We start from the raw sequence: 6214 nt of genomic DNA on the forward strand, positions 1-6214 counted from the left end.
GTTCAATCTCGTTACCGGCAAGTCTCTTTACTCGTTCCGTAATACATCATCCTGCAACTAACTCATTAGTTGCAATGCTTGCAAGGCTTAACTGAGGTGCATTACCGAGAGGGCCCAGAGATACCTCTCCGACGATCGGAGTGACAAATCCTAATCTCGAAATACGTCAACCCAACATGTACCTTTGGAGACACCTGTAGAGCACCTTTATAATCACCCAGTTACGTTGTGACGTTTGGTAGCACACAAAGCGTTCCTCTGGCACACGGGAGTTACATAATCTCATAGTCATAGGAACATGTATCAGTTATGAAGAAAGCAATAGCAACATACTAAACGATCGGGTGCTAAGCTAATGGAATGGGTCATGTCAATCAGATCATTCAACTAATGATGTGATCCCATTAATCAAATAACAACTCTTTGTCCATGGTCAGGAAACATAACCATCTTTGATTAACGAGCTAGTCAAGTAGAGGCATACTAGTGACACTCTGTTTGTCTATGTATTCACACATGTATTATGTTTCCGGTTAATATAATTCTAGCATGAATAATAAACTTTTATCTCTATGTCTCCCACCTGGACTAGATCCCGGATGGAATTGAAGCGTCTCTTGATGTGTTTGGTTCTCTTGTGAAATCTGGATTCCTTTGCCAAGGCAATTGCACCAGTATTGTCAGAAAAGATTTTCGTTGGACCCGATGCACTAGGTATGACACCTAGATCGGATATGAACTCCTTCATCCAGACTCCTTCGTTTGCTGCTTCCGAAGCAGCTATGCACTCCGCTTCACATGTAGATCCCGCCATGATGCTTTGTTTAGAACTGCACCAATTTACAGCTCCACCGTTTAATGTAAACACGTATCTGGTTTGTGATTTAGAATCACCCGGATCAGTGTCAAAGCTTGCATCAACGTAATTGTTTACGATGAGCTCTTTGTCACCTCCATATACGAGAAACATATCCTTAGTCCTTTTCAGGTATTTCAGGATGTTCTTGACCGCTGTCCAGTGATCCACTCATGGATTACTTTGGTACCTCCCTGCTAGACTTATAGCAAGGCACATATCAGGTCTGGTACACAGCATTGCATACATGATAGAGCCTATGGCTGAAGCATAGGGAACATCTTTCATTTTCTCTCTATCTTCTGCAGTGGTCGGGCATTGAGTCTGATCAACTTCACACCTTGTAACACAGTCAAGAACCTTTTCTTTGCTTGATCCATTTTGAACTTCTTCAAAATCTTGTCAAGGTATGTGCTTTGTGAAAGTCCAATTAAGCGTCTTGATCTATCTCTATAGATCTTTATGCCTAATATGTAAGCAGCTTCACCGAGGTCTTTCATTGAAAAACTCTTATTCAAGTATCCGTTTATGCTATCCAGAAATTCTATATCATTTCCAATCAGTAATATGTCATCCACATATAATATCAGAAATGCTACAGAGCTCCCACTCACTTTCTTGTAAATACAGGCTTCTCCGAAAGTCTGTATAAAACCAAATGCTTTGATCACACTATCAAAGCGTTTATTCCAACTCCGAGAGGCTTGCACCAGTCCATAAATGGATCGCTGGAGCTTGCACACTTTGTTAGCTCCCTTTGGATCGACAAAACCTTTCGGTTGCATCATATACAACTCTTCTTCCAGAAATGCATTCAGGAATGTAGTTTTGACATCCATCTGTCAAATTTCATAATCATAAAATGCGGCAATTGCTAACATGATTCGGACAGACTTAAGCATCGCTACGGGTGAGAAGGTCTCATCGTAGTCAACCCCTTGAACTTGTCAAAAACCTTTTGCGACAAGTCGAGCTTTGTAGACAGTAATATTACCGTCAGCGTCAGTCTTCTTCTTGAAGATCCATTTATTCTCAATTGCTTGCCGATCATCGGGCAAGTCAACCAAAGTCCATACTTTGTTCTCATACATGGATCCCATCTCAGATTTCATGGCTTCAAGCCATTTTGCGGAATCTAGGCTCACCATCGCTTCTTCATAGTTTGTAGGTTCATCATGATCTAGTAGCACGATTTCCAAACAGGATTACCGTACCACTCTGGTGCGGATCTTACTCTGGTTGATGTACGAGGTTCAGTAGTATCTTGTTCTGAAGTTTCATGATCATTATCATTAGCTTCCTCACTAATTGGTGTAGGTGTCGCAGAAACAGTTTTCTGTGATGTACTACTTTCCAATAAGGGAGCAGGTACAGTTACCTCATCAAGTTCTACTTTCCTCCCACTCACATCTTTCGAGAGAAACTCCTTCTCCAGAAAGTTTCCGAACTTAGCAACAAAAGTCTTGCCTTCGGATCTGTGATAGAAGGTGTATCCAATAGTTTCCTTTGGATATCCTATGAAGACACATTTCTCCGATTTGGGTTCGAGCTTATCAGGTTGAAGCTTTTTCACATAAGCATCACAACCCCAAACTTTCAGAAACGACAACTTTGGTTTCTTGCCAAATCATAGTTCATAAGGCGTCGTCTCAACGGATTTTGATGGTGCCCTATTTAACGTGAATGCGGCCGTCTCTAAAGCATAACCCCAAAACGATAGCGGTAAATCAGTAAGAGACATCATAGATCGCACCATATCTAGTAAAGTACGATTACGACGTTCGGACACACCATTACGCTGTGGTGTTCCGGGTGGCGTGAGTTGCGAAACTATTCCGCATTGTTTCAAATGTATACCAAACTCGTAACTCAAATATTCTCCTCCATGATCAGATCGTAGAAACTTTATTTTCTTATTACGATGATTTTCAACTTCACTCTGAAATTCTTTGAACTTTTCAAATGTTTTAGACTTATGTTTCATTAAGTAGATATACCCATATATGCTTAAGTCATCTGTGAAGGTGAGAAAATAACGATATCCGCCACAAGCCTCAATATTCATTGGACCACATACATCTGTATGTATGATTTCCAACAAATCTGTTGCTCTCTCCATAGTACCGGAGAACGGTGTTTTAGTCATCTTGCCCATGAGGCACGGTTCGCAAGTACCAAGTGATTCATAATCAAGTGGTTCCAAAAGTCCATCAGTATGGAGTTTCTTCATGCACTTTACACCGATATGACCTAAACGGCAGTGCCACAAATAAGTTGCACCATCATTATCAACTCTGCATCTTTTGGCTTCAACATTATGAATATGTGTGTCACTACTATCGAGATTCAATAAGAATAGACCACTCTTCAAGGGTGCATGACCATAAAAGATATTACTCATATAAATAGAACAACCATTATTCTCTGATTTAAATGAATAACCGTCTCGCATTAAACAAGATCCAGATATAATGTTCATGCTCAACGCTGGCACCAAATAACAATTATTTAGGTCTAATACTAATCCCGAAGGTAGATGTAGAGGTAGCGTGCCGACCGCGATCACATCGTCTTTGGAACCGTTTCTCACGCGCATCGTCACCTCGTCCTTAGCCAATCTTCGCTTAATCTGTAGTCCCTGTTTCGAGTGGCAAATATTAGCAACAGAACTAGTATCAAATACCCAGGTGCTACTGCGAGCATTAGTAAGGTACACATCAATAACATGTATATCACATATACATTTGTTCACCTTGCCATCCTTCTTATCCGCCAAATACTTGGGGCAGTTTTGCTTCCAGTGACCAGTCTGCTTGCAGTAGAAGCACTCAGTTTCAGGCTTAGGTCCAGACTTGGGTTTCTTCTCTTGAGCAGCAACTTGCTTGCTGTTCTTCTTGAAGTTCCCCTTCTTCTTCCCTTTGCCCTTCTTCTTGAAACTAGTGGTCTTGTTGACCATCAACACTTGATGCTCCTTTTTGATTTCTACCTCCGCAGCCTTCAGCATTGCGAAGAGCTCGGGAATAGTCTTATTCATCCCTTGCATATTATAGTTCATCACGAAGCTCTTGTAGCTTGGTGGCAGTGATTGGAGAATTGTGTCAATGAAGCAATCATCTGGAAGATTAACTCCCATCTGAATCAAGTGATTATTATACCCAGACATTTTGAGTATATGCTCACTGACAGAACTGTTCTCCTCCATCTTGCAGCTATAGAACTTATTGGAGACTTCATATCTCTCAATCCGGGCATTTGCTTGAAATATTAACTTCAACTCGTGGAACATCTCATATGCTCCATGACGTTCAAAACGTCGTTGAAGTCCCGATTCTAAGCCGTAAAGCATGGCACACTGAACTATCGAGTAGTCATCAGCTTTGCTCTGCCAGACGTTCATAACATCTGGTGTTGCTCCTGCAGCAGGCCTGGCACCCAGCGGTGCTTCCAGGACGTAATTCTTCTATGCAGCAATGAGGATAATCCTCAAGTTACGGACCCAGTCCGTGTAATTGCTACCATCATCTTTCAACTTTGCTTTCTCAAGGAACGCATTAAAATTCAACGGAACAACAGCACGGGCCATCTATCTACAATCAAACATACATAAGCAGGATACTATCAGGTACTAAGTTCATGATAAATTTAAGTTCAATTAATCAAATTACTTAAAGAACTCCCACTTAGATAGACATCCCTCTAATCCTCTAAGTGATCACGTGATCCAAATCAACTAAACCATGTCCGATCATCACGTGAGATGGAGTAGTTTCGTTGGTGAACATCACTATGTTGATCATATCTACTATATGATTCACGCTTGACCTTTCGGTCTCCGTGTTCCGAGGCCATATCTGCATATGCTTGGCTCGTCAAGTATAACCTGAGTATTCCGCGTGTGCAACTGTTTTGCATCCGTTGTATTTGAACGTAGAGCCTATCACACCCGATCATCATGTGGTGTCTCAGCACGAAGAACTTTCACAACGGTGCATACTCAGGGAGAACACTTCTTGATAATTTAGTGAGAGATCATCTTATAATGCTACCGTCAATCAAAGCAAGATAAGATGCATAAAAGATAAACATCACATGCAATCAATATAAGTGATATGATATGGCCATCATCATCTTGTGCCTGTGATCTCCATCTCCGAAGCACCGTCATGATCACCATCGTCATCGGCGCGACACCTTGATCTCCATCGTAGCATCGTTGTCGTCTCGCCAATCTTATGCTTCCATGACTACCGCTACCGCTTAGTGATAAAGTAAAGCATTACAGCGCGATTGCATTGCATACAATAAAGCGACAACCATATGGCTCCTGCCAGTTGCCGATAACTCGGTTACAAAACATGATCATCTCATACAATAAAATTCAGCATCATGTCTTGACCATATCACATCACAACATGCCCTGCAAAAACAAGTTAGACGTCCTCTACTTTGTTATTGCAAGTTTTACGTGGCTGCTACGGGCTTAAGCAAGAACCAATCTTACCTACGCATCAAAACCACAACGATAGTTTGTCAAGTTGGTGCTGTTTTAACCTTCGCAAGGACCAGGCGTAGCCACACTCGGTTCAACTAAAGTTGGAGAAACTGTCACCCGCAAGCCACCTATGTACAAAGCACGTCGGGAGAACCGGTCTCGCGTAAGCGTACGCGTAATGTCGGTCCGGGCTGCTTCATCCAACAATACCGCCGAACCAAAGTATGACATGCTGGTAAGCAGTATGACTTATATCGCCCACAACTCACTTGTGTTCTACTCGTGCATATAACATCAACACATAAAACCTGGCTCGGATGCCACTGTTGGGAAACATAGTAATTTCAAAAAAATTCCTACGCACACGCAAGATCATGGTGATGCATAGAAACGAGAGGGGAGAGTGTGATCTACGTACCCTTGTAGATCGACAACGGAAGCGTTTGGTTGATGTAATCGTACGTCTCCACGGCCCGACCGATCAAGCACCGAAACTACGGCACCTCCGAGTTCTAGCACACGTTCAGCTCGATGACGATCCCCGGACTCCGATCCAGCAAAGTGTCGGGGAAGAGTTCCGTCAGCACGACGGCGTGGTGACGATCTTGGTGTACTACTGTCGTAGGGCTTCGCCTAAGCACCGCTACAATATAATCGAGGACTATGGTGGCAGGGGGCGCCGCACACGGCTAAGAATATGATCACGTGAATCAACTTGTGTTCCTCTGGGGTGCCCCTACCTCCGTATATAAAGGCTCAAGGGGGGGGGGTGCGGCTGGCCTAGGAGAGGCGCGCCAGGAGGAGTCCTACTCCCTCCGGGAGTAGGATTCCCCCCCCCCCCAATCCTAGTTGGAATAGGATTCGCG

Source organism: Triticum dicoccoides, chromosome 1A (assembly GCF_002162155.2).
Source record: "Triticum dicoccoides isolate Atlit2015 ecotype Zavitan chromosome 1A, WEW_v2.0, whole genome shotgun sequence".
Taxonomy (NCBI): Eukaryota; Viridiplantae; Streptophyta; class Magnoliopsida; order Poales; family Poaceae; genus Triticum; species Triticum dicoccoides.